Consider the following 14,919-nt stretch of genomic DNA (forward strand, 5'->3'; position numbering starts at 1 on the left):
GGTCTCTGCTCTTCTCCAACTAGGCTGAAAAAGAAAAGACGAAGCAAGGTTTCAGTTTTCATTTTTCTTTATCAAACTGAAGTTTTCAATCACCATCTGCAGGGGATTATAAAGAATCCTCAGAGCAGAGACTGATTTCCAGCTTTCATGGATCCATGGAACATGAGTACCTCTTTTTAGAAGCAAAGTCTGTTCTGCAAAAAAAATAAATGTGGCAAGAATATTTGCAATATTCTATACAGTATGTGGTAACCATTACAAATCACCCATCTCAGTCACTGAAGTTGTATTTGCAATTAGTCACTTATTGGAAAGTGACGTGTTTGTGTGGGCTAATTTATGTAGCTCTACTATTTACAGTGTGGACTTAGCACAGGAGTGAAACAAGAAAAAAAAACAACCCCACAACCTGGAAATATGGCTTATAGGAGACAATGGAAAAGTCACAATAAACTATCACTAAATGCAGTTCTGTTAGCAAGATTTACCTGTACCTCAGCAAAATCATCAGCAATGACAGCAAGGAATAAGTCCATTACACTTTTTTTATGATATGCTGCCACTATTAAATTTCTTGACTACTCCTGATACTTCTGTCTTGCTTATCCCATGAGAACATCTAAAAAGTGGGGTCTAAAGAGAGATTTTAAATTCCCTGTGTATCTGTAAAATAAATACAAGGTGGAGCTTGACAGTAGTATTTTTGCTCTGTTTTCACATGTCAGAAGACATCAGGAAGTCTTTCAGAAATAACCTTCAAAACTTTTTGAAGCTTTAGAATTTACTGTAATAGATGCCACCAGAGTGATACCTTATAGAGGTTCTGAGAGGTGCAACCAACACACTGGGCAGCTCAACAAGTCATAGGTCATACACTTAAAGCTCCCAAGGCCTGAAACAAATTTCATACCATTTTTATCATCCCGATACCTAGAAACATAAAACTTTCTGCATTCTGCTTAGCCTTTTTAAAAACATTTAGTAGGCAGAATCCACTTTGTAATTCTGAGATTTTTCCACTATCAAATCCCTCTATTATTAAACACAGAACTAGAGTCCACTGTGTTTTCTTCTGTGTAATCCAGCCTACACAGACAGCATGAACTGAAAATTCCTCCTCCCTCACTGTTTCTTTCTTGGGCTTTTAGGCAACTTATTGCTCTTGATCGGTCTCCTGCCACACCAGTAGTGAAAGCTGTGGATGATAACAGTGTGTAGGCTGCTGTTATGCGTATGATTACCAGCAAGTCTCTATGTGATTTCTTCAGTGCCACTTATGGCATATTCCAATTTCTCACAGCAAACTGCATTAGCAGTGGGAGTGATATGATTACCTTAACAAAAACTAAAAAAACGAACTGTGTCAGCTTATATTAATCTCTTGGGATAGTGCCTGGAGTATTTTCAGTATAAATGCCACGTAGCACTGTGTGCAATATATGCCATTAAACCAGCAAAGTGTTGTTTTTAAGATAATCTATCACTAGTCTAGCCCTGTGATAGAAACCCACTGTACTTCAGATTCTCTAATTTACTGAAACTGACTGTAGGCATCACCCTGTTATTGGCAAACCTCTAGGGGGAAGCTAAAACAATCACTAAAACATCTGGTTTCTATGCAAGGTTACAAAAGTCCAGTAGTTTGACTTCAGCATCTCATCGTACAGATTTACTGCTGGCAGCAATAGATAATCTATTGCAGTGATCACAGAGCATACATTTTTTTTTATATGCACATCCAGAAAGAACCTCTGGCATGTACTTAGCTTCTGCTTATCCTAGCCTCAGCTTAGTATTAGTCCACAGACATATATCAGTGAGGAAAATCTGAGCCTGCCGCTACAAGAAGTTGAACAAGTAGAGACAATTCTGGTTTCTGACACTCAACTTTGGCAAAGGAGTTAAATACCATTTAACTCACTAGGAGGAAGACTATCTCAGAAAGCCCATTGTGACTTATAACACACATAGTGATGATCAATTGTCTTCAAAAGCACAAAAACTCAAACTGGCATGAAAAGCAGAACTTTCTTTCTGTGACTTAAATGACAGTAAAAAAACGAATTTGTTATCTGTCCTAGAAAGCTGTTGTTCTTCGCACCTGAGAAAACTTTTGGTTATTTCCTAAAAAAAAAAAAGAAAAAGGTTAACTATTGTGTCGTGGTTTTACCCTCAAAGGTTTCAACACATTTGTTTTCACATTCCATATTCATATGATAACACCACTATCTCTGTTACAAATTTTAGTAATGGCACACAACATCAAGGCATTGCTCTCCACAAATATGGAAAAAGATTATCCATTTATTGAGGAACCCCTCCTTTTCCAAAAAAAATCACTACCACAACGACTTTAAAAAATGACTGCCACCACATCAGGCAGAAGAATGTTGAAGGTTCCTGAATGTCACTAAGGCATCAGTGCTTTGGCAAGATCCCATTATAGCCTCTGTTTTCAGGCAGCAGAACCGACTTTTGACAGCTCAATGCTGTCCTGCCTTGAAAAGCTGCACAGTAAACTAAGGGGGCGTTAAACAGACAAGGGACATAGGCAAAGGGACACAGGCTGCTCCTGTGCCTCAGCCTAGAGGAAACTGCTGCAAAACCTACTGCACAGACAGCTTGTGGTGCTGCTGCAGCAAAACATTTACCAAGATATGCTAGATGTTACACCGTCACAAAGAAGAGCCTGGATCATCGTATCTCACACCTCCTGTTCATCTCATGGAGGAGAGTTAATAATAGCCTCCTCAATGTTCTTTTATGATTGTGGTAGCTGATCTAAGCTTCAGTTAATAAAAGGTGAAAAGGAAAATAAAAAAGAAATAAATACATGTTTGCACCAAGAGGAAAAAAATTATTCATTTTTTTAGAAACATTAAATCTATCATCTCAAACATCCCATCAGGAGCTAAAGCAACTTTCTCCTGTAAAATCTGCACTTAAAATCCTCCAAACTAAACTACTCTTAATGCAGCCTACCACATTAGTATACCTAGCTCTAATCTAAGCCTAACACATAGGTTTTGGTAATATAAGTAGTATATGGACAAATGCAAAATCCATTAGCAACCAAAGCAAAACATTATTTCAGATGAGTGGATATGAAAGTTGGCAAAGGAAGAGGCAGAAGAGGGAGGAATGAAGCAGTGACAACCAAAATGCTTTTTCAGAGCTGTCAGAGCTTATTATGGGCTGTGAGGAATAAAAGGAAATATGATGCAAAGCACAAAAACAGGCATGTGTGATGTTTTTCATGTGAAGGACACTGCATCTCCATAAAAAATAATCATCACTACTGGTTTTGGTCAGTCATATGAATTCCATCAAATGCTTAAAGCTAGTGAGTGAGCTAGCTCTGCTCGTACCTATGCTTTCATAGGCAAGCAGTGGGTAAGGAGCACTGCCTGCCCTCCGCCCAGGGAAGCAGCAGGGTAACGGTGACTGAAACGTGTCCCAAGTGAAGCCATGAATCTACTTTCTGTCAGGTACAGAGAGGTTGCTCACCGTTTCCATACCCTGAGTCAGACTGTGCACAAGGATTTTCTCCTAAGTTCCTTCTCGTTCCCTAGTATAAATCCCATTTATGTAAGCAGTGAACAAGAGCTGTAGTAAGAGCTGCATGTGTCTACTAACAAATGAGAGGAACAGGGCAAGGGAACTTTTTTTAAAACATCTGATATGCAACATTTTTATTATGTAGGTCTTAGCACATTTGAACTTAATTAGGCAGATGAGAACTGGTGAATGAAAGAGAGAAAGGGAGGGAAAAAGGAAGGGAAAGGGAAGGGAAAGAAAGGAGAAAAAGGGTGGAAAAGAGAGAAAGCAGCAAGCAAACAAGGTCAAACTAAGAGCAGGTACTATAGACAAACAGCATATCCTGATATCATGCACTATACACTTCAGTCAGTCATGATCAACCCCTTCAGACTGCTCTTGTACCAATGCTTCATTAATATTCTGCAGTTACCAGCTGCCAGAATCAGCTATCAATACAACAGCTTGTCAAAGACACTTCTGAGAAGGGGTTATGTTGTTCTCTTGTTTACAGAGACTCGGATTTTACTAGGACTTTTCATTTCATTTTTCTGCAACATTAAAGTAACTTTTTGCTTTTCTTCTTGTATTTTGTCTGTCTTGTCCTCAATGTGCCCTATCACCACTTGACTCAGCAGCCATTTGTCTCAGAGTTAAAGAGCTGGTATGTAAAAAATCTATCCTCAGTTGCTGTAGGATAGTAGGAATATTTGGCACATGTGTACTGCATTCCAGTTCCACACAGTAAGCCAAGAACTTCAAAAAGCTCTGTAAACTTGAGCAAATTCAGTCTTATAACATCCCTGTGGTGTGATCAAGAAGTATCATCCACTTTCAGACATGGGAAAAGAATATAATATCAGCCAAATACTAAACAACCTAAGTCTTGTCCCAGATCAGAAGCAGAGGTGGCATGTGAACTAATGTCCAAGCGAGTTATGCCTGAGATCTTTAGGTACATATGTGTTTTAGAAGCTCATTAAGTAGCAAATGCAGATTAATTGTACTGCTTAATACTTGCATTAGGTGCACAGGTAGGGTACATTGTTTGCTTTACGGGACTGATTAGTCTGCTGTTCTAACTTACCCCTAATGAATGTTAATTACATTGCTGTATTTGAAATAAACTACTTTGTTGTAGCGAACAATGAGCTCTATAGGAATTACACACTTATAAAAGATCCTTACTTATAGACTCCAAAATTTTCAATATGTATTAACAGCTCTTTAACTTTAAAGTTCCAAGCAGGATAGCAACATAGCAGGTATCACCTCATCAAATGGTATTGCCTCACCAACTTCTACAGGCTATTGCCATTATCTTGCAAGCAATAGTCAGTATTTGAAGAAAAATTCACCTGTTAGGTTTTTGTGAAATGGTTTTGCTCTGACTTGGGAATTTGTTGTGAAGAAAGGGAACATGTGGACAAGCTTTGACTGAAGGGATCAAGAGAGTTTGTTCTCGGCTTTTAGCTTTAACTACTCAGTTCTGGAGGCAAAGTAGCTCCTAATGAGCTCTGATACCCAGCCTTAAAGAACTGGATAATCATCCTGAAAGAGGAAAATAGTCTACATTTTGTCCGAATGTATGCCTTCAGAGACTAAGGGGTATGTGATAAATGAAACCCAAGTAGATGAAAGATACACTCAGGATGTGACTTGACTGCCTTTTTTTTCACCAGGGTCTAGCCTGCCAGACAAATGCACCTCATGTGAGTTCAAAAATGCTAAAATGTGCCCAAGCTATTTAGCATTTCAGAAAGCTGATGTGTTTTGTAAAGTTTCTCCAAGAGTCTTGAATCAAAGGGACAAGTCTGTGAATGTGACAGACTTTTATGTGATAATAAATTATATATATATAGAGAGAGTATATTATATTAAACTATTTATGGGGCTTATGTCAGGATTTACTGTTTTTACTAAAAGTCTAAGCAAACCTTTAAAAAAGACCCCAAAATCACCAGCTTTACTTAATTTTAAAGCCTATTCACTTCAGTCTTTAACAGCACAATATCCCACAATATTAAAATATATTACTACAGGTAATTTAAATACAAAGATATATCTTCTTGAGAAAAAACACAAACTTCTTTTTTCTTGAAAAGATGAAGGAAGTATTTCTAAATGTTCACATCTATGAAACAAACATTCAACTCATCCATAATTTACAGTTAAGAATCAATATTGTAGTATACTTGTCATCCCACTGAAGCAGTAACAAGACAAATATGTGCTTGAAGACAGTGTGGGAAAGTAATAGCTCCACTCATATCCAGAGCAGGCATATTAATATCATTCTTCCAAATGCCTAGAAGGTTGGCAGAGGCAGGCTCCATGGAAGGAAGCAGAAGGGAGAGAAAGGAACATGTTGTAAGATAAAAACAAATGAACAATCCCAATACCTTCTTTCTTCTTAGGGTCTGGCATTGTAATGGGCTGATTCTTAGTAACAGCATCAGTGGAGCAGATAGTCGGAAGTAAAAGCAAAAACTGTTTCCTGACTTAAACAAGGATGATTACAGATATGAGTTCCTGATGGCTGTGGGAATAATGAAAGGTCTAATTCACTTTTATCCAGAAGACTGGAATAAAGGCACGTCATGTAATTCCTTCTCCCTGTTTGAGGACTCAAATTAGGATCACAGAGACTGAAGTGAGCCCTGGAAGATATTGCCTTATAAAAAGTAAAAATGCACAAAATATGCTATGAGAGTATAATTAAAATCCCGTTTGCATTAAGGCCTTATTTCAGGATGATTTAAACAGAGGCTAAGGAACAGAATCACAGAATATCCTGAGTTGGAAGGGACCCATAAGGATCATCAAGTCCAACCCATGGTTGGTGAAAAGCTATTACTAAGCCGAGGTTTTTACAAAATTAGTACCATAATCTGAAAAAATATATTGAAACTGTATTGGAATTTTTATATCATTGAAATCACATTCTGAGCACTGCTGAGTCAGTAGTGAGATGACTAACATACTTTGTCAAAACTAATATTAATGCAGCACTTATAATTCATTAGAATTGGGGGGAGGGGATGTTGCTGGGTTTTTGTTGGGTTTTTGTTACTTTATTTGTTGTGTTATGCTGCCACATTCTCCTGGGAAACGATAATCTGTATTCATAATCAGTCATGGGCCAGCCTTCCATTCATCATGTCTTCTGTTATTACCTTGTTTCATTGACTTTAAGGGAAACCTAAATGACTGGCTTACTCTGGATGACTAAATGCCTAGATGACTAAAGTTAAGTGAAATGAATTCCAACCAAAGTGATTGCAATTCTGTTTTAATTACTTCAAAAAAGCAGTCAATAGAATATCTAGCCTAAAGAGGTTGGCACTCCACCCAAATTGAAATGCACTGAAATGAAATGTTGATGGCTAAATTGAAAATGCCAGTGATCCAGTCTGAAGAATTAATCAGTTTTAACAGTAAGTTGATTGAGGTTGATGAAAAATTCTGCATACCTGGAAAAAACTAAACCATCAAACTAATCAACTTTTCAAAAACAGCCAACCCAAAACTTTGTTGTGCCATTAAAGAACTAGTTTCAATAAGCTCAGCTAAATCCATCCTTTGCAACTCAAAGTGTTGGCTCCTCTCACTGCAAGAATATTGATCCACCTATTAATTAATTTCTAACCACTCGTACCATCCTTTAAATTCTAGTACTACTCCCTCATATTGAACTATGGTAGTTACCAGCTTTACAAGCTGCTGTATAAGCTTATTATTTTAACTCTGTATAGACCAATTTTGAACCGTTGTTGGTAATATAACCCTTTTCAGTACATCAGCATACTCATCTTAAAATTCATATTGAATGAATGTCATGAAATAGAAGAATACCCAGAATAATGGAAGTCATGTAAATCTGGAGCTGCATGTTGGATATGTATTTTTAAGAGTTCTGATGTTTGGAAGATGGGGAGATATATTTTCACTTATTTGTAATATTTATATTTCATATAAATGGAAGAACTAAGGTTTCAAGTCAGTGTTAACGGAGTTGTCTGCACAGCTGCTGCACATTGCTTGAAAAATAAATAGCATAATCTTTCCAAAGTAGCAGATTTTCCATTATCAATAATAACAGATATTCATTTTAATATCATTCTCTCAATACTAAGCTGCAGGAAAAAAAAATCAATGATGCAAAAAGCTAGTCTATTCTTAGGCTGTGCTATTAGTTAAGGTTTTCAAAATCAAAATTCATGTCTTTTTACATAAACATATAATTTGGAAGTGGCAATATTTAATTCATTTATTGCTGAAGATAATGTTCACATCCATCAGCTTAATATTTGATGTTATGAAGATGCAATAGATTTCAATTTGAATTCTGCTGACATTAATTTCTGTAAACTTTATCAAAGTTAAATCTGTGCTCTTCAGATTAGAATCCAACCCCTGTCTGTCTTCTCTACTTCAATATTATGGCAGAGTGTACTTTCTGTATATGTCCTACCACTTGCCTAAATCCTGGCCTGGAAGCATCACCACACATAGCATGAAAATATTTTTCTTCTATTCTCATGCAGCACATGACTCCCATGGGTGGAAATGGTTAGTAATGCTTAAGTATCAGTGACAACTACTCAGATTATGTAAGAGGAAGTAAACTGATCTGGATTCTGTTCCTAAGAGCATATGACTGGAAACACATAACAGGCCAAGGCTGGAAAATAACTCCAGGCTGCAAAAGCTTATAAAGGGTTCACATTTCATTTATTTCTGCCAGTTTGGAAACTGTCACTGGTTTAAGTAATATTTTCTATATGATTAATAAAATGGAAAAAGTTAGGAACATTTCTTGATGACACAGAAACTTTTAGAAGTATGACCTGGGAAATCTACTGAACTATGAATTAACTTACGTACTAAATAGAAAATTACATAAATCAGGTAAAAAAGAAATGGACAGAACTACCAAAACTTACAATAAGGAAAACTGCTTTTAAAAGACATTACTTGGGAGCCACTGTATCTTGGAAAAGCCAGAAGAGCTTCTGCAATTGTAGGCATGCAGTCTGAAAAATTCCCCAGGTTTTAGGTCATAAGAAGCTATTCAGTTAATGTAGATTTTAAAAGCTGTGTGAGAGTAGAGAAAGTAAATCATCTATTTGTATGAAATAAAATTAAAAACATACAGATAATTCAGACTGAAAAATCCAATTGATAGAGTTGTGCCTGTAAAGTCTTAGTGTGTGAGCTCTTTATGGCAGTGAAAGATGGAAAGGGAGGAAAGGAAGGAAGGGAGGGAATTGAGGGAAAGAGGTGGGGGGAAGGGAGGAAGGGAGGAAGGAAGGGAGGAAGGAAGGGAGGAAGGAAGGGAGGAAGGAAGGGAGGAAGGAAGGGAGGAAGGAAGGGAGGAAGGAAGGGAGGAAGGAAGGGAGGAAGGAAGGAAGGAAGGAAGGAAGGAAGGAAGGAAGGAAGGAAGGAAGGAAGGAAGGAAGGAAGGAAGGAAGGAAGGAAGGAAGGAAGGAAGGAAGGAAGGAAGGAAGGAAGGAAGGAAGGAAGGAAGGAAGGAAGGAAGGAAGGAAGGAAGGAAGGAAGGAAGGAAGGAAGGAAGGAAGGAAGGAAGGAAGGAAGGAAGGAAGGAAGGAAGGAAGGAAGGAAGGAAGGAAGGAAGGAAGGAAGGAAGGAAGGAAGGAAGGAAGGAAGGAAGGAAGGAAGGAAGGAAGGAAGGAAGGAAGGAAGGAAGGAAGGAAGGAAGGAAGGAAGGAGAGGAGTTCATCTGTCTCAACAGAATTTAGCAAAGATGAAAACTTTTTATACAGTTATAAAAATGTTTTTATATCTGAATCAGCATGGCTTCATAGAACAAAGCGGAATAATTCTAAAAATGTCAATATTTTTCTCACATAGTCTACCTGAGAGCTTTCTCAATTGAGACATTAATTTTCATTTTATTACTTTCATGACCACTGATACCCATGGCTCTGAAAAAGCAAAACAAGACAGCAAGTTAAGCTCCTCACTCCAACTGTCGCCAGTTCCAAGCAGATGATCATACAGATATGATAACACAGTGCTTATGTCTGGGGCCATGCAGGGGAAATCCTTAAAGATGCATTTGCCATTTAAGCACAGAAATCAGATTTTAATAGCACTTTGAGGACTGTGCATGGGAAGGCAACATCTCCCAGCACCCAGCATGAAAGCAGACAGCTATGTCCAGCACAGCCAACTTTCAGCCTTTCATGTGCTATTTATGCTGGTAAAAGGTTGTAAAAGAAGGCCTATTCTTATTTGAAAGCTGGTAACTTTTAGCAGACAGTGATCCCAATGAGGTGGAATATATGTACATGAGACAGTGTAGTACTATATAGATACTTACACTGTCTCTTGACAGCTAAACATGGTCAGTGGGAGCAGAATACCTATGTTAATGCAGTATCCCATCAAGGCAACTTAGCTTTAGTCAGGTACCATGGCATTGGGCTACATAAAATAAGTACATGTATGATAATTATTTGTCCAGTCTGCTACATGATGATAAAAAATTCATTTGAAGTATGTACCAAAACTAATATAATTTAGGCAATGGCAATGTTTTAGCATAAACAAATACAGGGAAGGAAGAAGTTAAGATTGTATTTGATTTCCATGGGAAGGAAGAGGATGTTTAATTACAAACTTACTATGTACTTTGTCCAAATGTTAATGAGATGACCTGCTGATATATATACAAAACAACTTTAAAGACCAAGAAGGTTTAATCAAATTCTGATGTGTACTGCTCCACCCATTGTGAGAAAAAGAACATGGGGAGATCAAAAAACCTCTCTTGTATATTATGGAGAGCATTTTTTCCTGACACAGTACACAACACAAAAACAGTAAATCTCACTGCTGTAGCTCTCAGAGAGTAGTTCCAGGGTGCTACAGATAAAACAGTCTTTGACAACAAGCTTTAGAATTTATCAAGAGTTTAATCTAAATCATATTCTTCATTCATATATCATTTGCAACTGTTTTACTGTGTCATTTACTAAATCCTCATAGAACATATGTATGAGGACTGTGTTTTTACTCTGGCACAGCGGCACTGAAAAGTTGTTTAGTGCATGTCAACATACCCAAAGAGATGACTAACCCCTGAAGGATGCAAAAGAAGTTCTACATAAATCTGAAAGCCCTACTCTCTCATTAGGAATATATGAAGAATCCAGAAATTCAATTTCTTTCCATATTTGTTCATATTTTCCATTTCTGAATCTCCTATTTTCCATTTAAGGCCAGCATTATGCATTTATCTTACATAACATTAATTTCCCCAGCTTACAGAGGGAACACAAGCCTTTTGACTAGAACCTGCCAACTATCTTAGCCTGTTATATAGTGTTCCTTTCAAACATTAAGACACAAGGAACTCCTTTTCTTAGTATAGATGGAAGATCCAAATAGGAAACTGTCTGAGTTCCAAACCCAAAAAGCAGACTTGAATACTGAACTCCTGAAACGCAACAGACTGTTAATTACATGAGCTTGCTATTGCAATATTTCTGGTAAATTATATATATATATATATATATATCATATCATATATAGTATACTGTATATTGTATAGTTTAAGTAAGTAAGTAACTCTGTTTTGACAGAGAATATGGGATAGCTTTGCTTACTCAAAAGCAATCTGATAAATCCACAAGATTTGCTTTTGTTGATATATGATGAATTCTATCTGTAAAACCTCTCCCATGCACTGAAGTGCATTGCTCTACATAACACCTTTTTTGCCAAAACCACACCAAAGAGAATCACAAGCATTAGCTTTTACATTTCTGTATGATCACAAGAAAAACTTTACACTTCAGATTGTCCTCCTGTGAACTGAGATAACATAACAATCTTTGTTCTTATTATTGAGAATCTAGATAAAAATAATTCAAATCCTTAACATTTCATTATAATGGTTTCAATAGAAACGGCAGTACTGTTTACATACAGTATATGAGACAAGGAATATAAAAATCTCTGTGGTATTTGCATGATTTCAATTAGCAAAAGGGCACAATAAAAATATTCACAGAAGAGACTAGGTGAATCATTATTGGTCTGGAAACTGAATAAATCAACAGCATGCCATATGGAATGTAGGGCAATGAGTGCATCAATCTATGCAATGATTGTCTTGTCCCTTTCAGGACAGAAGTATAATCAGTTCTGAGGCAAGAAAACTGATAACACACATTTGGTTGTTACAGGCTTGGGGCAGGGTGCCTGGAAAGCTGTATAGAGGAAAAAGATCTGGGAATGTTGGTTGACACTCGCCTGAACATGAGCCGCAGTGTACCCAGGTGGCCAAGAAGGCCAATGGCATCCTGGCTTGTATCAGGAATAGCACAGCCAGCAGGACCAGGGAGGTGATCATTCCCCTGTACTAAGCTCTGGTGAGGCCCCACTTCAAATACTGTCTTCAGTTTTGGGCCCCTCACTACAAGAAAGATACTGAGGCCCTGGAGCACATGCAGAGAAGGGCAAAAAAGCTGGTGAAAGGTCTGGAACCCAAGTCATATTGAGGAGCAGCTGAGGGAACTGGACTTAGTCTGGAGAAGAGGAGGCTCAGGGTAGATGTTACTGCTCTCTACAACTACCTGAAAGGAAGTTTTGGTCAGCTGGGGGTCAGCCTCTTCTCACAGATAAGTAGCGATAGGACAAGAGGAAATGGCTGCAAGTCTTACCAGGGGAGGTTCAGGTTAGAAAATAGGAGAATTTTTTTTCTCTGAAAGACGGGTTAAGTCTTTAAATATTATCCTTCCAATGCATAGGTATGCACAGACTGTTCATAGATCTTCTATAGACTTTCACAAACAGCCCAACTGACTTCAAAGGGGCTTAGATGGATTTGAACTAGAAATCTGTATTTCTAATTGCCATTTATCTAGATCATTTCTCAGTCAATAGCTGGAGATGAAACAACCACCACCTTCTGGGATGACTGGATTTAAATAAGCTTTCTTTTTTTCTTTACAGATTCCTTTCCAAACACACTTTTCAATATTTCAGTTATGTCTCAAAGTATTACTGGTTGTACTGTGTATCTCAGAAAATGGTCCAATGTATTTAGGTGATAGTACCTATGAAATGAAATTTGAACGCACAGAATTTTTCACTTGCCTTTTGTAGAGAAATGTGTGATTGGCCCCTGCAGAATAAAGCTGACTGTTAAAAGATGCAGCACTGATAAACCTTCAATTGTTAGGAAGTGAAAAAGGACAGTGACAGAATGTGCCTGTCCAGGTTTCCTAAGCAAGTATCAGAGTGCAAAAGGATGAAGCCAATAGTGTTGTTTTCACCTCCGAAATAGTAGTAAAGCTATGACTCATCTTTGCAAAACAAAATAGGGCTTTGAAGGAAAGTGCATGAGATGTCTAGCTCTGGCTATTTATGAGTTTTTCAATCTGTCATACATCGGACGTAAACCTGCTTTCCAGGGTTAGCTGCATTCTATAAAGTCATGCATATATTTGCAGTATATATTCACTACAAAATAACTATTATTCTATACTCACAATAGCTGTCAATATTTTTAAAATTAACACAAAGTATTGTTAAATTTTGCATCAATTAAAGGAAAATCTTAATATTTTCTAGTATAATCCCTAAATAAGACCATTGTAGGATTATTTTTTTCTTTATATGCTAGTTCATAGATTTTTTAAGACTCTATATATTACAATCTGCCTATTCTGTAAAACAGCAGACAGAATGCAAAAGTCTTATTTCGAGTGATAGCCAACCTTTATGCACTTTTGATACACCTCACATTCCATGCAATTGGTGGTTTCTAACAAGTGGATTTTTGTGTATCTATCTTCTGCAAATTTAATTATGAGGGCTGACAGAAGTGAAAACCAAACCAAAACAAAAAACCAAAACCAAAACAAAATAGCTCAAACATTTTGGATTTGACAATTAATTCTGATCTGGAAAGCTCTGGGTCCAGAACATCATACAAAGCACTCAACTCCTTGAGACATGTAGGATAAAATTAGATATAAAACAGATATTAAAGCAATACTTTTGGTACACTTACTCAAGGACAAAACTGAGTAATTACTCATTGTTTAATGCATATCACATATATTTCAGACCACTGGCTTGGTTACCTAATATAATGCTATTTTAAATGCACCTTTTTACCCTGATGTTTTTAAAGATCAAGAAATGACCATCTCGAAGAATATATCTGCATGTTTCATTGCTATAGCTTGCTCCTAAGCAAGTGTTTTAAAAGGCTGCTTTAACCATTACCTGAGCTTTGAATCACCCACATTCAGCCTCTTTAAAACTTTCATATCACTCTCTGAAATTCACTGTATTTTGGCTTCTACAATGAGGAACACCTCTCAGGTGCATTAGACAAACACATTAATACAGCTATTCTGGATGAATGTAGCTGTTGGATTGTTTTTTTTTTTTATATATATATATAATAGAAGTATAATTATTTATAAGGTAACATGGTTTGAAAGAAAAACTTTGGAAACTATCTATCCCTAAAAACATAAGAAAGTGAAATAAGGCAATATCCTTTGAGAATAATGATTATATAAAGCCAAAAGTAATTCAAAATTGTGAAAATTGCTTATAAATAGTGATGATGTTGACATGATTCAGACAATAAGGTTGCACGTTTGTGTCTTCCATAATTGCATAAGAAAAAAATTAACTATTTGCTCTAATATATCATACATACCTGCTCTGATGTGAAATTCTGTAATTTTACTCTAGTATTGTTAATACAATAACTACACCATTGATAATACTGCTACTGTCTCCATTATTAATATAGTTACTCTGTCTACTGTAGAGTAACAATACTCTGCATTATTAATTGCCAATAAAGCACTTTATTTCAAGTGTTTTTGAAGCAAAGCCGAGATGGCTCTCAGGCATCTAGGGCTCTAGGGCTACTGTACCATTTGAGAGGGAGTCATTATCCTTATCAACTACAAAGACAGATACATATTATCAGCGAACCACTATCAAAAATGACATTATTATTATGTGCATTCCAGGATATTACACTTCACAGTAGAATGCAACATACAAATACATTAAAAGATAATAACTGGTTGTAGATACTTGGTTTTTCTAGGTATCAATGTTGAGTAGTTGAATGTGAAAAACAGCCTGATGATGCTTGTTTTACAAATAGGCTGATGTACCTAGGACAGGAAACATGAAGCAGAGAGATGTATTAAGTCTTTCAATGTGTACATCATCTCTTTCACCCTGGAGCCTACTTCCACTCCAGCATGAGTTGATTGGTATGTGTCAAGTTGACACATTTAATTCCTCCTTTTCTGGCAATTTCTTGGTTTTAGTAGATTCTACTGTATTTACTCTTATATCATAATGGTGAAT

This window comes from Gallinula chloropus, assembly GCF_964237585.1.
Source record: "Gallinula chloropus genome assembly, chromosome: 1".
In the NCBI taxonomy this organism is placed as follows: Eukaryota; Metazoa; Chordata; class Aves; order Gruiformes; family Rallidae; genus Gallinula; species Gallinula chloropus.